At 39.7% G+C, this 20381-nt stretch overlaps 1 protein-coding gene across 1 annotated transcript in view; it reads left to right on the top strand.

Moving 5' to 3' along the window:
* LOC123520833 (putative neural-cadherin 2) overlaps positions 1-20381 on the top strand; it is a 241129-nt gene that overhangs the window by 122686 nt on the left and 98062 nt on the right. The gene's annotated exons all lie outside the window — the stretch shown is intronic.

Below are 20381 nucleotides of genomic sequence, written 5' to 3'. Positions count from 1 at the left end.
AAAATAATTGAGACAGAAAAGAAAATTGTTATTTGTATGAATGCCGCAATACATCTGTTCTAATCTGACATTATCCAGGATGTAATTCCTAAGATAATTATGTTTGCTTACTTCCATATTACTCAACACAGCTTCATTGTACAGCCAAACAAAATATCAGAGGTTAGCTGTTCCTATGAATATTACATCACAGCTACTCAAATCTGGTATTATTCAACTCACAATTCTTTAAGACCATCAGATATACTTATTTACACATTAATAACATTCGCTTCATTGCAAAATAACACTGAGGAAACAATCTAATGCTTCTTTTTTCATACACTTTAACAAAAACATGTATTCAAATGAAACATGATCAAAAAGCAGTGAAATTAGTATTGGAAAGCTCCTGCCACTGAATTCTCTTTTCCTCACACGGACACACTTCAGCTTTAGGACGAGCCAGTGTGATGAATCTGACACCACCACTACCACCACTTCCACCACCACCACCGTCGCCGCTAACCGCTGTTGTGTGTGTCCGGACCGGGAAAAAAAAAAGAAGAAAGGACACGCATGATTACAATCGGGTTTTGTACACTGTCCCTACGATCCATTTCCTGCTTGTACCATCCAATACCTCTGTTCACACTATGGACTGAAATGTTTCCATGTTTTATTTCGACAACATTTTGATAACAGGGTCTCGTAAAGGTCGCTGCTGTGTCTTCAGGGATGCTATCGTGATTTTTGTGGGTTTAAACGTGATTCCGCCCCGTCAGTAGAGATAAACATGAATGAGAATCCAACTTCTCATCTCTGGTTATAGAAAATGGCTTTTGTGAGAGATGAAACGTTTAGAAATGAGCGTTCTTTTTTAGGGGAACTTTGAGGACTTCTAGTGCTTCTCGTGACAAGTTTATAAAAAATTTCATCATCTGTTGGGAAAAAACTTTGGTTACATCTGTCTAACCACACAGATAGTGAAGTCGCCAGCACCACGCACACTTTAGGGTCCGAGGGGTCTCCAAGCTCAAGGGATCGAATCCTGGCCACGGTCCGAGTGCAGGACGGGCTTCCTTACTCGGGGAAACGGCTCTGCAACGGATGGGCTTTCAGGTAGAATTTTTCCTTTAGCCCAGAAATTCCCATGAAAAGCCCAAATGGTATAAAAAAAAGTTGTATTGGCTCCCTTCTTTCCTCCCTCACTGCTCCTAGTTAGCTTAAGTTAGGCTGAGAGTTATTTTGGTTACTTATGCTTTACCACACAAACATACGTGTTTCCAGCAAGACTAGCTTCTATTGGCCTCCCTGCTTTCCTCCCTCAGTGTCCCCAGATCCTAAGAACAATACCCGGCGTGTGTCGTGAAGAGCCAGGAGATAATTCACACAGAGGCAATATCACCCCATAACTAACGGGCGAGTCGTGTGCAATGCGGAAGAACATTATTTACGGTCCATTTTGCTTGGGAATTAATAAGTTTCAATTAGTCTCGGGTTGGAGGTTACGAGGAGGCTATCATTAAATTTGTCGTGTTTAATATGTTGCGGAGATTACTAGGTAGGTCATAATGATGATAATGTGACAGTCTTCCAATGTGTTCTCTCACTCTTTCTCTCTCCTTCCATTATGTTTTTCTTTTATGTATAGATGTGTCTTCTTTTGTGTATAAACGTGTGTATGTGTGTGTGTGTGTGTGTGTGTGTGTGTGTGTGTGTGTGTGTGTGTGTGTGTGTGTGTGTGTGTGTGTGTGTGTGTGTGTGTGTGTGTGTGTGTGTGTGTATTTGATGCATTGTAGAGAGTTTTTCTTTGTAATGTGTGCAATCTGGCTAAGGAACACAAAAAGACGGAGAAAAAAAAGCCCACTAAAAATGCCACTCCAAAATGGAATATTGCAGCCTTTTTGTTTTGTAATGTCCTCATGTATGAATTATGTTGTCACATTGAACAAAATATAATAAAGACAAAGAAAGAGTGAAGGAATTGGTGTAGGAGGGTCAGTAGTGCGTGTCTGGTTGTGGCAAGCCGATAATATAAGGCCCGTATTTTGAAACCCTTTGCTCTCTCTCTCTCTCTCTCTCTCTCTCTCTCTCTCTCTCTCTCTCTCTCTCTCTTTTTTCGATTATTTTCAATAGTATACAAAGTTGATTGGATTGTTTCTTCTATTCATAATGTGCAAATCTCTTTATTCTTTCACTAGAACCATTAAAAATCATTAAAAACTATCGTAATTTTTAGTAGAGCCTTTTGAAGAAGTTTTCAGCACGTGGTCTTAAGAAGTGAGAAGCGAGGCCGAGAGTATTAAGGAAAGAAAAGGCTGAGGTATTTCTAGCATCTCACTTCAGAACGACTCACGTATAAGCGCTAAATTCACCACACTAACTTTTCTTTTCCTTTTTTTTTTCATTAACTGCTTCTTCACGCGTCATCCTCCCTCCTACTGTGTCTCCTGCTGCCACTCGTTTCAGTTCAGCACCACCATTCAACCTCATCTTCCTTCATCCCTTCCACTGTGTCCTCCTCCTTCTGCTACACTGCTCTCCTGCTGCTTCGCTCTTCATTACAGCATCACCGTTTACCTCCTCTGCAGCGCCATCCTTCCTCTTGTCTCTTCCTGCTGCTGTCACGCACGCTTCAGTACAGCGCCACCACTTACCTCTATCCACTCCCATCCACTACCAGCACCACTTCCACCAGCATCTTAATCTTACTCTCCCAACAGTCCTTTCCTCGGCTCCAAACTTGCATTCTCGCCACCACTTAAGACACTACCATATATACCTACCCGCTCTCCGTTTTCTCTCCCTCTTTCTCCTCCTATGTCTTCAGCTTTAGTATGTTTCTCTATGGGGGTCTCTGTTTCATGCTTGCCTTTCCTCTACTTCCTTTCATAGCTGTTCTCTCGCGTCACTTTCCCTTCTTGTTTGTAATGTTTGGTGTATCAATATGTCAGTCCCCGTCTCTTCCTCTTCTGGCGTCTACCTTCACGCTCATGATCTATATGTAAGCGTCACGCACATCGTCTTGTCTTTGCACTACTCGGTCAAACATTTGTAGTGTGTCGTGTGTCATGTACAGTACCTTTCTGAAACTGTATTCGTTCCTTCTCTTCATCTTTGTACAATACGCATTATTATTATTGTTGTTGTTATTATTATTATTATTATTATTATTATTATTATTATTATTATTATTATTATTATTATTATTATTATTATTATTATTATTATTATTTTTATTATTGTTATATATCATTATCACCATCATCATCATCATTACTGCCCCTGCTGCCACTGAAACAACAGCAACAACAACAACAACAACAATTCCTCCTCGTATAATCCCCGAATCATCCCCTATACTCCATAACACAACCCCTCTAAGTGTCTGCGTTTTCCATAAAGAAATAATTAAAGTAATTAATAAAATGAAAACTGACAAAACCCCCGGCCCAGACTATATTGAACCACGGGTCTTCAAAGGAACTAAATTTCAAATAAGTAAACCCCTTTCATTGCCTTTCACCAAACCACTTAACTGCGGTAAGATTCCCAGGGATTAGAAGTTAGCTAACATTACCCGCATACATTAGAAAGGCGACAAATCACTTCCAAGCAAGTACAGACCCATCAGCCTTACATCTGTAGTATGTAAATTGATGGAAATTATACTTCGCAATAATATAGTCAATTTTCTTGAAGTAAATGATTTAATCAGTGAGTCGCAGCATGGGTTTCGAAATAGACGTTCTTGTCTAACTAATCTGCTTGACTACTTCAATAATGTTTTCACCATGTACGACGAAACGAAGGCAGTAGATGTAGTGTACCTAGATTTTCAAAACGCCTTTGACAAAGTTTTAGGTAAATTGAAGTCACATGGTATAGATGGAAAACTCCTCAAATGGCTTGAAGACTGGCTTTCTGAGAGAAAGCAACGCGTTGTTTTAAATGCTAAATTTTCAAAATAGAAAGAAGTTTTAAGCGGCGTACCACAGGGATCTGTGCTCGGTTCTGTTCTTTTTCTTACGTTAATGATATCGGTGAAGGCCTCACCTGTAAAGTATCTATGTTTGCTGATGATACTAAGATAATGAATAAAGTAGTTACGTTAGAGGATAAAAGACAATTACAATCTGATCTCGACCGCCTAGCCACATGGTTAGACAAGTGGCAAATGAGCTTCAATGTAGATAAGAGAGGCGGTGGCGTAGTGGATAAGGTAGTGAGCGTGGGATCGGGCAGATGTCCACGCGTAGATTCGAATCCCACCACATGCCGCTTTGAAGCTATGCCATTTGTCGAGTGGTTTAAAGTTGCCTATATGTCACCATGATACCCAGGTTCTAGGTGGTTATACCAAAGATTCGCTTGGGTGGTGATATGGGCGGGTATCACTATAAATAAAATTGCCTGTGCCACTAACTGGAGGAAGCTTTCCATATATACTCTTCAAGTATGCCTAAAGGCGCAATAGGCCATAACGTAGAAAGAAAAAAAAAATGTAAAGTGCTGCACATTGGTAGTAATAATGATCATGCTGATTACTCGATGAACGGTTCCAAGCTTCTCAAGGTTAATGAGGAAAAAGACTTGGGTGTTATAATTACCTCAGACCTCAAGTCAAATAAACACTGCTCGGAAGTAGTTAAAACAGCAAATAAATTGGTTGGGTTTGTTGGTAGGACTTTTGAATTCAAATCAGAAGGGGTAATTTTCACATTGTTTAATATACTTGTCCGACCTCAACTTGAGTACTGTGTCCAATTCGGGTCACTCCATTACAGAAAAGATATAGGGAAGCTGGAGAGAGTCCAAAGAAGCTACCAAGTTGATCCAACGACTGCGGAACAAGCCTTATGAGGAGCGCTTGAGGAAACTCAACTTGTTCAGTTTAGAGAAACGGCGAATGCAAGGAGACTTAATTGAACTGTTTAATATGTTCCGGGATTTTGATGACGCAAATGTAAACAAGTATTTCATCTTTGACAATTCCAACACCACTAGAAATAATGGTTACAAGGTTGTAGGTAAGCGTTTCAGATCAAATGAAACTAAGCATTATTTCTTCAAAAGAATTGTAAATGAATGGAACTCTCTCCCAGCACATGTTGTCCGTAGCAATACTATACAAACTTTTAAACAAAGGTTAACGAATCACCTCGCATCAATTCTTCAAATGACGTACTTTGCGCCTACACAATCTATATATATATATATATATATATATATATATATATATATATATATATATATATATATATATATATATATTAGTTACTGTACTAGATAGTATCACTTCTCTTTCAATCTTTCCTATCACATCTTTGACTTTCTCTCTCCCTGTATCCTCTTGTTTTTCTTCCTTAAACTCTGGTGTCCTTCAGCCTCTAAATCGTAGAATCTGTAGTGGTATCAGGCACACAGACAGCCTCGTAAGGCCAGTAGGGCTGTTGCTGTCTGTTCCTTCCATAGTATTTGTATACTACTACTACTACTACTACTACTACTACTACTACTACTACTACTACTACTACTACTACTACTATACATGACTTAGTATCAGTAACAATGATAATAATAAACATAATACACCTTCCTACCAGTCATCTTCTTGCTCTTTCCCCACCGTCCCTAACGCACCCACTCACCTTCTCTCCTTCCTTACCTTCCCACCAGTCTCCCCTCTCCCCAACGTCCTCACCTTCCCTAACACGTTCTAACCCTTGCTTGCTTCTCTCATCGCCATGCCGCCCCATGCACCGGGAGGAACACAGCGTCAACGTATCGTGACTCAAGTCGCGCCCTAAATAATAGCTAAAGTCATCTGCAAGCAACGCCTCTGTTTATCCCGACGAAGAGGCAGTTTGTGGGAGAGAGAGAGAGTGTGTGTGTGTGTGTGTGTTAGTGGAAGTGGGTATAGTGGTTGGCAGATACATGATGAGCAGTAATGTTAAGAAAAATTATATTGATAGTAATAGTAATAGTAGCAGCAGCAGTAGTAGTAGTAGTACCCGTAGTAGTAGTAACCTCCAACCCTACTCTGTAAACTTTCCTCTCCGTTGGGCTCCTCCGACCACAATCTAATTTCCGTAGTATCACTCCAGTGTAGTAGTAGTAGTAGTAGTAGTAGTAGTAGTAGCAGTAGTAGTAGTAGTAGTAGGAGGAGGAGGAGGAGGAGGAGGAGGAGGAGGAGGAGGAGGAGGAGGAGGAGGAGGAGGAGGAGGAGGAGGAAGAGTGCGTAGTAGTAGTAGTAGTAGTAGTAGTGGTGGTGGTAGTAGTAGTAGTAGTAGTAGTAGTAGTAGTAGTAGTAGCAGTAGTAGTAGTAGGAGGAGGAAGGAGGAGGAGGAGGAGGAGGAGGAGGAGGAGGAGGAGGAGGAGGAGGAGGAAGAGGAGGAGATGGAGCACAAGGAGAAAGATAAAGAAGAGGAGCAGGAGGAGAAAGATAAAAGAAGAGGAACAGGAGGAGAAAGATAAAGAGGAGGAACAAAAAGAGAAATATAAAGAGACGGAACAGGAGGAGCAGGAGGTGAAGGAGGAGGAGAAAAGGAGGAGCAGGAGGAGGAAAAGAGGAACAGGAGGAAGAAGTGGACGAGTAATACTAGTAGATTTTTCAATTTTTTCTCGTGAATGTGTAGGCCAGAGAGAGAGAGAGAGAGAGAGAGAGAGAATCTGGGATGCTTTGTACTCCTTCCTGGAGAAACTCGCACCCCACAAACCTTGCCCGGCGCTACTCATTACTAAGAGGAGCGAGAAAGAAGGAAGAAAGAAGCACAACGAGAGTCTTAAGAGGAAAAATAGATGAATGTAGCACGAAAGATGGACGAAAAGATGAGAGTGGGAACAGGAGGAGATGAATTTAGCGCAGGAGATGGGTCAAGAAGAGGAAGAAGGAAGATAAGGAAATAAAAAGGAAAGACAAGACAAGGAAAACGTATGAAAATGCAACTGAAGCCAGGAACAATCACATGTGCAGAGAAATTCAATAAGTGAGAGTTGTAAGGATGAAATTAATGTATGCACGTACTGTTTCGTTGGAGGAGAGACAAAGAGCTGGATGGAGATTGATGAAAGTATTATGCTTCAAGATTATTTGCACGAGTCTTTTACGAGCATACTGGTGGGCAAGTATAGATAAACTGGCAACGTGCTAGTAAAGAAGCCTCACTTTGGTTCAGAATTGAGGTGTTAACGTTACCTTACCATCGCGGATATTAACATGTTGCAAATAGGTGATGAGGATGCTGCTGGGAAAGGGCGTTATAATAGGAAGAAAAATAAGAATAATGATTGTACTTGTTATCGTGTTCATTAAAAGGTTATGGTGATGTAGTTTTATGTGGTGTGACTTATTGAGTTGTGGTTGACATATGTACATGTTGAAAACTTTATGATTTGGTATTGTATCTCACTTAGGATTCCTTACGTGGTGCCGAGGCATAATTCATGAGCAGAATAAAATTAAATTAAATTATATTAGAAGTCAAATACTATTACCATTACTACTTCTGCTGCTGCTGCTGCTACTACTATTGTTGCTGCTACTACTACTACTACTACTAGTACCATTATTAATAAAGGAAGAAATATTTGGAAATAGGAAGAAAACAGAATGCCACTCACTTTTAGGGACGAATTACTGTAAAAATGTTCTTAAAGTAAGCTGTGAAAATACTTTACGCTGCGTCAGTATTAACACAAACTAAATTATTATTGGAAAGAAACTGAAAATAAAGAACAAAAAAATCCAGTGATTTAATTTATATCACATGACATTTTGTGAGGAAGACGAGAAAACCAATTCAATTTGGTAAAAGTAAAATGAAATGATATTTTACGTGGCGCTAAAATTTTCTCTGCCAGAGTATAAAAGTTGAAGGAATCATTGTGAGGAGAAAGCAAAGAAAAACCTGTGATTCTATTTCTATCCAATAACATTTTGTGAAACCGAGAAATCTAACACCAAGAATAGTTACTCCGAGAGATGTTGATTTGATTCCATGGTTTGTTGTTTTATATTCATTGTTTATTTATCCATTCAGTATTGATGATATCATTATCATTACTATTATAATTTTATCATTATTATATCTATTATTACTATTATTATTATTGCTGTTGTTGTTACCTTTATCATCATCTATTTATTTATTTATTTTTCTATTCATTTATCTATTTGCCTCATGGTACTCATCAGCATGGTAGTGTCTTTATTTCTTTCTCTTTCATTCTTTCGTTCATTCATTCATTCATTCATTTATTCGTTCTTTCTTTCACTTATCCTTTTTTTTTTTTTCATCACCCAATATTTCCATACCAGCCACCACCATAGCATGGCCTCATCGTGACGCCATTTTCAACCAATCACTCTTTCACTCTACACAAGCAAAACAAACACCGCCAAACACATATCCATACACATACCCATCAAAACCCAAACATTCCCTCCTTCCCTCCTGGGGCTTACAAATACCGTGCATAGATAGATAGATTCACTTTGTCCAGGAGAATGACTACCCCGCTTTAGATCCCTCAACTCTGACGACCTGCCATTGTGAAGCCTTTGAATGCAAATCGAATCAGAAGACTCCACCATACGTCACTCTGATCACCACACGTTCCCGTAAAGGACGCGCTAATACCGCCCATCCATTCCATTCCATTCCTTTCTATGGAGAGATGGCACGAGTTGTAGCTCTCCCTCCGTTTTCCTTTCCTTAACCCGTTTCACAGTTGTTTGGGATATAATTTCGCCGACTGAGTGTTTTTTTTTTTTATTGCGACGTTCTTGAAAAAATAAATCTTTATTTGAGATATCTTTCTAATGATAAGAAAAAGACACTTTCCTTAACCTGTTTTACTGACGTTTGAGATATGGTTTCTCCGAGTAAGTGTGTTTTTATTGTCATGTTGAAAAGTTTTATTTTTATTTGAGATATCCAGGTAATAATTGTAAAGGTTACTTCCCTGCTTTATTATTTTTTTTCTTTAACTCGTGTCACTGCTGTTCAGGATATGGAAGAGAAAGATAAAGAGGAGGAGCAGGAGGAGAAAGAGGAGGGGCAGGAAGAGAAAGATAAAGAGGAGAAGGAGGAGAAAGAGGAGGCGAGGAGGAACAGGTGTGTTTTTTTATTGCGATATTCCTGAAGTGTTTTATTTCTATTTGAAACTTCTTTTTTTCGGTTGTAAGGTTGAGATCCTTGTTTATTTCTTTTCCTTAACTTGTTTCACTACTGACTGGGATATGGTTTCGCCGTATTAAGCGTGTTTTGTATTGTGATGTTTTTGAAAAGTTATATTCTTATTTGAGATATCTTAATGATTGCGTTTCACTGCTGTCTGCGATATTGTTTTGCCGACTAAGCCTGTTTTTGATTGAAATGTCCTTGAAAGGATTTATTTATGTTGAGACGTTTATTTATTCATTTATTTATTTTAGATATCTTTCTAACATTCCTTTTTCATTGTACAACTATTTTAAAAGTTTCATCAGGTTCGACATTGATAGATCTAGTCTTTTCATTACCTTTTATTTCTTGCAAGGTTGCTTCAAGAGATCCGTTGAGTAAACACCACAACGTAACCACAGGATAATCACCAATGTTTGAATTAGAGTCTTACAGTGTGATGAATTGTCACATATGGCTGGCTCTATATCGAACATCGGCTCTTTGCTCTACTGTTATGCAGTGATGTTTCCAGTGTGCCGATTTTTTTTTTTATTTATTTATGCATTAGTTTATCTTTTCCGGGACTGTAGGCGTGTGTAAAGCTCATTCATAGTGATTTATGTTGTGTTAATGTTAAGTCCTGGTTCATATATCTGTGAAAGGGTTTAAGTTTGGAATAAATTTTTAGCAGTGTATATTTTTACCAATGAGATTTCTCCCAAATTTTTCACCACGTAATGAGTGTTAAATTCATATCCCGCGTAAATAAATCCTTTCAATGTATTAAATATAACGTTACAGCACACAAAAAAAGCTGAATGAAATCTTTAGAAAAGTATATTTTATAATTTCTAGTCTGTAAAATGTTTTGAGGTGGCTAGAGAACAAGAAGAAATGTCTCCAAGTGATTAGGGTTTCCCGAATAACAGAGAAAAATATTAAGAAAGAACACTCTCATGATAAGTTTTGAATGAATATCACACACGTACATTTCACCGGTGAGATTTCGTTCTAATAATTCTTCACACGACGACTGAGATATGGTGGCCACGTGATAACTTTGCCTCTCAGGGATCTTTATGATTTCCCCATGATGGGCTGTTTCCTACTTGTTCACATATGTTGGTAAGCTTCATTAGGTTAAGTTTGAGGTTTTCAACAATAGCCACAAGGTTCCCATGCTTTACAAAAGAGCGAATCTATATGTTAAAAGAGCGACAACATTTTCTCGAAAGAGCTACAGATTTACTATTAAAAGAGCGGCTACATTTTACAACAATTGAACGTCTTAATTACCTCTTCCGTTAGCCAGATGTAAATACCTGTTGCCCCCTGCTCACCACGGGGAGGTGGAAGTAGGCTTTTGAGCAGGAAAAATATATTGTTTTAAAGTGGCTTACTACGATCAGTGTCATATTGGTTAAATGTGTTCAGATCATATCTTCGTCAGTTAAATGTGCTCAGATCATATCTTTGTCAGTTAAATGTGTTCAGATCGTATCTTCGGCAGTTAAATGTGTTCAGATCATATCTTCGTCAGTTAAAATGAATGTGTCAGTTAATACGGAGATAAAAGATATTTCTGCGTCTTATTAAATTATAAATATATTTACAAATCAGTTCTTGCCATGAAACTGCAACCCATAGATTGTAAATACTGACGTCGAATTGTACTTGGCGAACAGATTTATGACATTATTCACACTTCTCTTTATTCACTTTCTTTGGGACAGCTGGCATGCCGGTACTTCTAATTTTCAAGTACGTTGTTGCTTGGAGCTTCTTAACTACATCCATGAAGATGAAGATGGATGGGTGAGCTATGTAAAATTGTGCGTTGAAATGCGCATGAAAGGATTCAGCCGCATTGTTTGTGCGTTTGTCGTTAGAGGGTACTTCAGCCCAAAGCACTGGTGGAAACTTGGAATGAGGTGTGACATAGTTGTCAACGAGATAGTCTGCATAATTAGTACATTTTTCATTCTGTGGTGCGCATGACATCAGTTCCTCAATAAAACAGTCTTCAATATCAGCACGATCAATGAAATGGAGACCATAAGATAGTTTTAGCCACTGTCCTATATCACTGTTCATGTCTTTGTATTCTTTACTTAAGCCAAGGTTTTGGATTTTCCTCCACCACGCCTGCCCTAAATGGAATCTACAGCATTTGATGATTGCATCCGGAAAAGTTTCTTTCAGGATAGTGAGTATGAGGAATTCAAAATCCACGTGTATAACAGAGGCTTGCAGTTGCAGATTTTTTGATAAACAAATATCATGTAAGCATTTCCACATGGTTCGGTACATCTCCTCCGATTTACCTGGTAAAAGAACATATACTAAAGGAATATAGTGGCCATTACATAAGCCATGGATAGAGTACATTTGATAAAAATATTTTGGACAACTCTTAAAGGTCCCGTCAATAAAATCTCCTCTGCAGAAGTTACCAGAAATTCCATATTGGTTGTACATGATAGGATAACAATGCCGGTGTCTGGGTTATTTCCAACACGAACTCTTCGCCTTTGCTGGTGGTGGTATTCATGGATTGAAGCGCTTGATGAACTTCTTCACGATTTTTAGGTAAAACAGGATATTGTTTCCTTCTTTCACGGTATATTGATTGTGCCAGACATTTCAGATCACCACAATGCAGATTGTTTTCCGTAACTTTACAAAGTTCTGTCCTAATTATTTTTTCCGGCCTTGCTGTCATGTCATCACTTGCTTTTCTTTTCACTGCAGTACGTAGTTGTTGTCGTTCAAGCTTTCTCTCATCATTTTCATGATTGTGCTGCAACTGCACAAGGATAATGCTACCTATTTCACAGTCTGTTTTCACTCGAGCTTTACACTTCCCATTTGTGCACCGCCATGAAAAACTTCCATCACTTAATGTTGTGTCGACTCTAAACTTGTAACCTTCAAAGATTATACATTTTTTTCCCTTGTTAGGCCCGGTAGCTCAGTGGTTAGAGCGCTGGCTTCACAAGCCAGAGGACCGGAGTTCGATTCCCCGGCCGGGTGGAGATATTTGGGTGTGTCTCCTTTCACGTCTCCTGTTCACCTAGTAGTGAGTAGGTACGGGATGTAAATCGAGGAGTTGTGACCTTGTTGTCCCGGTGTGTGGTGTGTGCCTGGTCTCAGACCTATCCCAAGATCGGAAATAATGAGCTCTGAGCTCGTTCCTTAGGGTAACGTCTGGCTGTCTCGTCAGAGACTGCAGCAGATCAAACAGTGAATTACAGTAATGGTGAACTCCATGTTGGCATGACTTATTAACTGTACTGCGTGGAATCACCAGATACACTCACCAGTTGTATGGAAGTAACAGACAAGTTTAACTGGCTGACCCCGGAACGAGGTAGGGGGTGGGGGTGGGGGGGTGAGAGGATAATGAGGCAGTCAGGTCGTCCGCTCTTTTAATAGTATATTTTGTCACTCTTTTAGAATATTCTCATTACTGTTTCGCCGCCCATTTGTCGGGCGCCCGTTTGGTTCCCACGTTGCCACTAACATAACAAACTAACTAGCCAACTTATCAAACAACTACATGGACAAACATATACGTAGATAAACAGATGATAAGCAAAGTTCCCACGTGATAGGTTTGCTTCCCACGTTGTCACTAACATAACAAATTCATTAACCGATTAATTAACCACCTAAATAGATGAATAAAGATAAACGTAGAAAAATAAAAAATTAAAAATAATGCGAATGGTTAAGGTTATCACGTGAAAAGATTGGTTCCTACGTAGATATTCACTGATTAACAAAATAAACTAGCTAACCGACTTATTAAACAACTAAATATATAAACAGAGACATATGTAGATGAATAGACAAGTAATGCGCAAGATTCCCACGTGATAAGATTAGTTACCACGTTGCCATTAACATAAGAAACTAAGTATTAACTAACCAATTCATTAGATAAGCAGAGAGATACATAGATAGGTAAATAGATAAAAGATAAAGGCAGTTCAGTAAGGCTATGTTAGGTCGAGGGAGACTTATCATGGAGAGAAAGAATAAAATTTTGGCAGGTGAAATTTTCAGAGAGGAATCTTCTTTTGGTGGAATTTAACACAGAGGCTTTTGTAGAGGCTCAAGCAGCAGGAAGACAATGGCACCAATTTCACGACTATCTGCCCCTCTTCCTCTCTCTCTTTCTCTCCCTCTCTCATTTCCTCCTTCAAGTCTCCTTCATGATGTTTCAAGAGTACCGTCTTATTAACACTTGTACCTACCTTGCTTTTTTATTTTCTCAACTGGACTTCACGTTTTTTTCCTCTCTTACCGTCTCTCTCTCTCTCTCTCTCTCTCTCTCTCTCTCTCTCTCTCTCTCTCTCTCTCTCTCTCTCTCTCTCTCTCTTCTCTTTACATTATTTCCTCATTTTCTCTATCCTCTATGTCTCTTTCTTCATCACTCCCACTAGCTTTGTTTTGTTCTCTTTCTCGTTATTTTCCTCTCTCCTCCTCCTCTCCTTCCTCCTCCTCTTACTTCAGCACTTGTTCTTCCTTAAATAATCTCCAGTAATAGCCAGACACTAATTTTCTCCTCTCTGCATATATACGCACACATGCGCACACACCTCAGCTTCTTTCCTTACTCACTTTTCTTTTCTTTCTTCATTCTTTTCGCTCTCTTTTTCTCATTACTTTCTCATTTTCTCCTCCTCCTCCTCCTCTTCCTCCTCTATCTCCAGCTCCTATTTCAGCACTCACTCTTATGAAATCTTCACGCTAATTCTCCCCCTGCCCTTACACACACACACACACACACACACACACACACACACACACACACACACACACGCGTCCTCTAAGAAAGTGTGGTCAGAAACTGTGTGAAAAGCAATTGCGTTTCGGCCCAGCGAGGCAGTAATGACGTGTTTGGAAGATACAAGTAGCTGGCACTCTTTGGCACTCTCTGGGGTTCTCTCGGCACTCAAGACTCATCTTCTCTCCTATACTTCCTCCTTTGCCCTCCTCCTCCTCCTCTCCTCCTCTTCTTCTCCTCCTCCTTCTCTTTTTCTTCTTACTTACCTTCATTGTTTCATTGTTTCATGTTTTTGTGTCCGTCTTTCATCTTGTGGTTATTTCTTTGTCTTTGTTATCATCTCTCTCTCTCTCTCTCTCTCTCTCTCTCTCTCTCTCTCTCTCTCTCTCTCTCTCTCTCTCTCTCTCTCTCTCTCCTTTTATTACCTTCCTCCTTTTCCTTCCTCTGCTCAAATCCATTAATTTCTCCACTCTGTGTGTTATCACCTTTCATTTCTGTCCTTCTTTTCTCCTGCTTTCCTTCCTTCTATTCTTCATTCCTTCCTTGCTTCCTTCCTTTTCTGCTTCTCTTCTCTTCCTTTCCTGTGTATTTTTATAACTCTCTCTCTCTCTCTCTCTCTCTCTCTCTCTCTCATGTTTATATATATCTTTCTCATCCTCTTTCAATCTTTCATATAATCACTTTCTTCCCTTCCCTCCTCCTTCCTTCCCTCCCTCCCTCCCTCCCCTATCTCCGTCCATCCCTCCCTCCCTCCTCCTCCCTCCCTCCCTCCCTCCCCTATCTCCGTCCATCCCTCCCTCCCTCCCTTCCTTCCTTCCCTAACTCCCTCTCTCCCTCCTACATCCTTTTCTTCTATTTACTTTTCCTTACCTCCTTCCTTCCACCCCACTCTCTCCCCGTTCCTCCTATCTCCCTTCCTTCCTCCCTCTTATTTTCCTTCCTTCTCTCCTTCCTTCTACCCACCACCTCTTCGTCTTTCAGTCACTCCTTTGCTTCCACCCGCCCTCATGCCAGTCACCCTACTGTCTATCCGCTCCGTTAGACATTCCTTCCCTCCTGCGTTCCCTCTCTCTCTGTGCCGCGTTGGTGCAAATGGTCTGCCTTCCTCTGAGACGCCTGCACAGCTTAGCGTCAGGAGGGATGTAGATTGACTGTCTGATAGATTAGATGGTAGGTAGATAGGTTGGTGGGTGGGTGGTGGTTGGGAGGGTGATGGATCGATGGATAGAGGAGTGGTTGATTAAATGATAGATAGATAGATAGATAGATAGATGGATAGATACATAAGGAGATAGAAAAGAAATGAATTTATTGATTGACTTATTGACTGAATGATTGATTAAATGAGAGAGAGCAAGAGATATAGATAGATACAGAGAGAGAGAGAGAGAGAGAGAGAGAGAGAGAGAGAGAGAGAGAGAGAGAGAGAGAGTGCTTGTGTCGCCTGCTGGTGTGTGTGTGTGTGTGTGTGTGTGTGTGCGTGTGTGTATGTATGAATGTGTGTGCGCTAAAAATATGTTGTGCAATATATTCCTTGTCTCGGCACGCGACTAATATTTAAAGTTGATTGAGGAGGGTAGGCGGACAGACAGACGCAGGACAACACATGAAGGTACAACAGGAAATGAGATAGATAGGTAAATGAATAGATAGAGTGGTACACAGGCAGGCAGGAGCGTGGATAGGTAGAGGGAAAGAGAGAGAGAGAGAGAGAGAGAGAGAGAGAGAGAGAGAGAGAGAGAGAGAGAGAGAGAGAGAGAGGTTGGGGGAATGAGAGCAGATAGACAGACGTAGTATAGACCAATAGATAAACAAAATAGACACAAGACAAAAAACAGACACAGACTCAGACATACAGACCGACAGGCGCTAGAATAAATGGAGACGTACATACCGGCATGTAAATAATTAGATAGATAGATAAATAGATAGATAGATAAATAGATAGATGAGCAACAGAAATTTCCTTTCTATAAAAAGTAATAATAACAAAAGAAGAACACCGAGTTAGTAAGTGAAATTATCAGTAAAGGAAGGAAAGACAGGAAAAAGAAAGAAAAAAAAGTTTTTCCTTCTTTTTAATAATACGAAACTTTGCATTTACAATTCTTTTCCAACTTTCATATAAGTGAACATGTGTGTGTGTGTGTGTGTGTGTGTGTGTGTGTGTGTGTGTGTGTGTGTGTGTGTGCGCGCGCGCCTGTGCGTATGCGTGTGCGTATGTATGCCTGAACTCATCCACAGGTTTCATGGCAGTTCGCGTTCCACTTTCCACGTAAAGTTAATGTCATAGGAATATTAAAAAAAAAAAAAAAGTTACCAGGGAACTTGGAAAAATGTTATTTTTGGCAGGTCAGCAGTACATAATTAGACTTTTCCTCTCCCCTGTCCCCCACAGCTCCCGATCCCTTCCTTCACCTATCCTCGTATTCTCTGTGCACCTCCCGTCAGTAATCACTTTAACTGTTTGTGCTGCTGATATTGTTGCAGGTCTTCTTCTCATTAACCTTCTCTCTTTTCACTTTATTTCAAACTTATTCTTCTCTCTTCACTTTCATTTCGGCATTACCTGACATATTTTGGCACTCACGGCTCTTTTATATTTCATCGTTACCTTTCTATTGCTTCTCTTTCTTATCAATTTGAAATTTTTTTTTTGTTTGCTTTATTTATAATCGAATTTTCCTTTTTTCATTTTAACTTTGACGCTTATACGTTATGAATTGTCTTCACTCCTTCGCCATGTTGTTGTTGTTAATGATGATGTTGTCGTTGTTGTTGTTGTTGTTGTTGTTGTTGTTGTTGTTGTTGTTGTTGTTGTTGCTTTTGCTTTTCCTCTCCTTATCTGTTTCTCTTTTCCATTATGTTTTGAATCTGTTCGTCTGTTTTTCCACTTTATCTTTGGTGCTCGCAACTCAAAACAAACATATTACTCTCTCGTTTCTCGTATTGCCCTTCCTGTCACGACCTGTTTCTATTTTTCATTTTGTTATGGATTTACTGAGCCCTTCTCATTATTGAAAGTAGCACTCATTTTACCACTCACGGCTCTTGTCATTTTCTGCCTTCTCCTCTCTCTTGTTTTTTTTTTTTTCATTAACTTCCTCGTATTTCTCTTTATTTTTCACTTTGTTATGAATCTACTGTTCCCTCTTGACTAACAAACAGGGCTCTTATATTAGCACTCACGGTTTTTTGTCATCTTCTATACTGCCTTTGCCTTTCTCTTGCGTCTCTTCTCATTAACTCCCTTGCCATTCTCTTTATTATGAACTTACTTACCCCCTTTCACTTTAACTTTGGGGCTTACCACATAAACCATTTTCTCTGGTATAATATGTTTTCCTTCTTTGTTTTCCTCCTCTCATCAACTTTTCGCTTTGTTTTGAATCCTTTTATTTTTTTTTATTTTCTTTGGCACTGGCAATAAGAGCCACCTTTCGTATATTTATTCTTTTGCTTTTCTTTTTTTTTTACTTTTCTTTTTTTGATCTCACCTGTTCTCGCTTTATCGTTGATATTCAATGGACGAATTTTTCCTACTCTCTCTCTCTCTCTCTCTCTCTCTCTCTCTCTCTCTCTCTCTCTCTCTCTCTCTCTCTCTCTCTCTCTCTCTCTCTCTCTCTCTCTCTCTCTTATGCTGTCTTGTTCCTTTCATGAAAAAAGTTAAATGTCTGAGAGTTTCTTGTGATTAAAGTTAAATATGTTTCTTTCAAGAGACGCTCTGGCCAAGGTAATGAAAAAAGCCTCCCAAAGAGTGCACTCAAAATAGTTATTCGGAATATAAGAAAAAAATAAGTTAGTTGATATCAATAATAAGGCTAAGGACTTAAATTGAGAAACATCACTTGAACGAACACCTGCGTTTGAGAAGCAGAGATGCACCACATATCTGAATTCACAGAGCTACTGATACGAGTGTGGACGCTGATTTGGTTGCGCATATTAGACTTAGGTATGCCCTGGATGCAAATGCAGAGACAGATATCAGAGTGGATATTCCCGAACCATTGTCAACTCTCCGGTGGTCGAGACTCCGGCGTGACGTGACAAAGGATGGAAGGACGGGCTGCCTGAGAGACTACTGGCTGGGACTATTGCATCCTAAATCCAACGTGCCTGTGTGTGTAATTAGACAACGTTGGGAAGCGTAACCGTTCACCTAAACCTGTCCACGTGGCAATTACCGCGGAATCTCTATCTGGTTACATTATACGTCTGAGAGTGAAGCCTCTCCCTGATACTTATCTCTATTGTCAGTCAGTGGAGCTCCGCGGGGTGAGGATTGCTGGAGCACAGCAGCCTGAATGAGTAACAAGACACTTCTTTGCGTAATTTTGTATATTTTTTCTGACGATTCTCTCTTCAGTGGATTTTCATGTATTCTCTTTATTTGCCTATTCATTTTAGTTTTGTTTTTTTCGTTGTCGCTGGATAGAATCTCTACAAAATCGATCTATCAGTAAATGAATATATATAATCTGAACATAAGAAAATAAGGGAAGCTTCCAGAAGTTATGAAGTCTACACGTGGCATATATCCAACTCTTTATCTAACTCGTGGATGAATAACAAAAACACTTCCCTCTTGGAACTAGTGTCTTCAGTATGCCTCTTCACTTTTTCCTCCAATCTGTCTTTCTTTTTTTTTTTTTTCATGCCCTTGGTCGAATTTCACTCTAATGTATATGTAAAAAAAATATGTATAAATTAGGTATACTCGTGTGAATTACATATCGTGAATACTATTATTGAATTGAACCAGGGATGAATAAAGCAGATTTTGTTGCAGGTGCTTCTTGGAATATTGACCACACGTATCACAGGAGAGGGGTGGGCCGTTCTGTCTATCTATTCATCTTGCCTGTCCACTTTTATTGATTTCTGATTGTTTTTCTAATTTTTATTTATGTCTATAAAATTTTCTTCCCTTCCCTGTATGAGTCTTACGAATAAATCCTTCGTTTATATGTTATACTATAGTTGTATTAATCACTGCGAAACTTTCATTTTTCATTCGCCTTTCCGCACAGGAGTCTTTGTCATAATCATAGTGGAAGTCATAATATAAATGGTAATCATAGCTGTAGTCATAGTTTTAGTCACATTGAAAACTCACCATTAACCTTTCCTTGACTCCTTCTTTTCTCCTTTCACCATTCCACACACTCAGTCTTGATCTTACCGTAGTTACAGTCATAGTTCTAGCTATACTAAAAGAACAATTCCCTCTCCATGGTCTTAATCACATCGAAAAGCTTGGCATCAGTCCCTCCTTCCTACCTTCCTTCCTTCCTTCCTTTATTTCAGTCTCATTTACAGTTGTAATCATATTGGAAACCTTGCCAAGTTTGGTTTGGTTTTGCTAAGTTTGATATGGGTAGGTTTGATTTCGTTAGGTTTAGTTTGAGTTGTGGGTATTTCAGTTGTGTGGATCTTTTCTTCATCTCGAGCTTAGGTTCACAGTTCTAACCATACTGAATTCCCTCGTCAGTCACATGGGAAACTGCTTGTATCTCCTGCCTCCTTCTCTATTAAGCGTTCCCACACACGAGAATCAGTCACAGTTATAGTATTTCTCACAGTTATAATACCAATCGTAGTCTGAGACTCATCGCATCGGTGATTCACGTGCTGTTCCTTCTCCCTCTCCCTATCACACGACGAACCACGCTTCACCACACCCCATCTGTCTTTCCTTTCCTGCATATTTCCCTCACGTGCTCTTGCGCTCTATCATCTTACTACATCACAGGCCCGACCCTCTTCCCTTTAAATTCCACTCCGTCAAATTGATGCTCATATATATTTCATCTCCACCACCTTCTTTCTCCTCCTCCTCCTCCTCCTCCTCCTCCTCCTCCTCCTCCTCCTCTTCCTCTCTCGTTCACGTGTCCAAGCCATGAAATGTATATATCACTGTGCACGTGACTGGTCAATAACTTAATTTTGAGCTTGTGGGACAGAAGCTGTATTTGGAGTGCTTTGTGTTGTTTGTGAGAAGTTGGTTTGGTTAGGTTTGGCCAGGTTGGGTTAGGTTTCATTTGGTTAGGTTAGGTTAGCTTAGATTAGGTAAGGTTATGGCTATTTCAACTATGCAGATGTTTTCTTTATCTTAATATGTTGTGTACATTAGATAATTGAGTTCTATGTAATTTTATCGTCTTTATACAGAGACATATAAACAGATACATATATATTTGCTTCATAGAGAGAGAGAGAGAGAGAGAGAGAGAGAGAGAGAGAGAGAGAGAGACAAGATGCAGCTGGTCATTACAAGTCTAACGGATGGTCCTTAAGACTTGTTGATTACACACACACACACACACACACACACACACACACACACACACACACGCACACACACACGCGGCACACTGTAGCAGTATTCTTGGCCAGCACGTAATGAAGAGTAAAACTAACACTTGGCCGTTCAA

This window comes from Portunus trituberculatus, chromosome 47 (genome assembly GCF_017591435.1).
Source record: "Portunus trituberculatus isolate SZX2019 chromosome 47, ASM1759143v1, whole genome shotgun sequence".
NCBI lineage: Eukaryota > Metazoa > Arthropoda > Malacostraca > Decapoda > Portunidae > Portunus > Portunus trituberculatus.
Note: the sequence above shows the minus strand (reverse complement) of the source record. Positions and strands in the feature narration are given on the sequence as shown.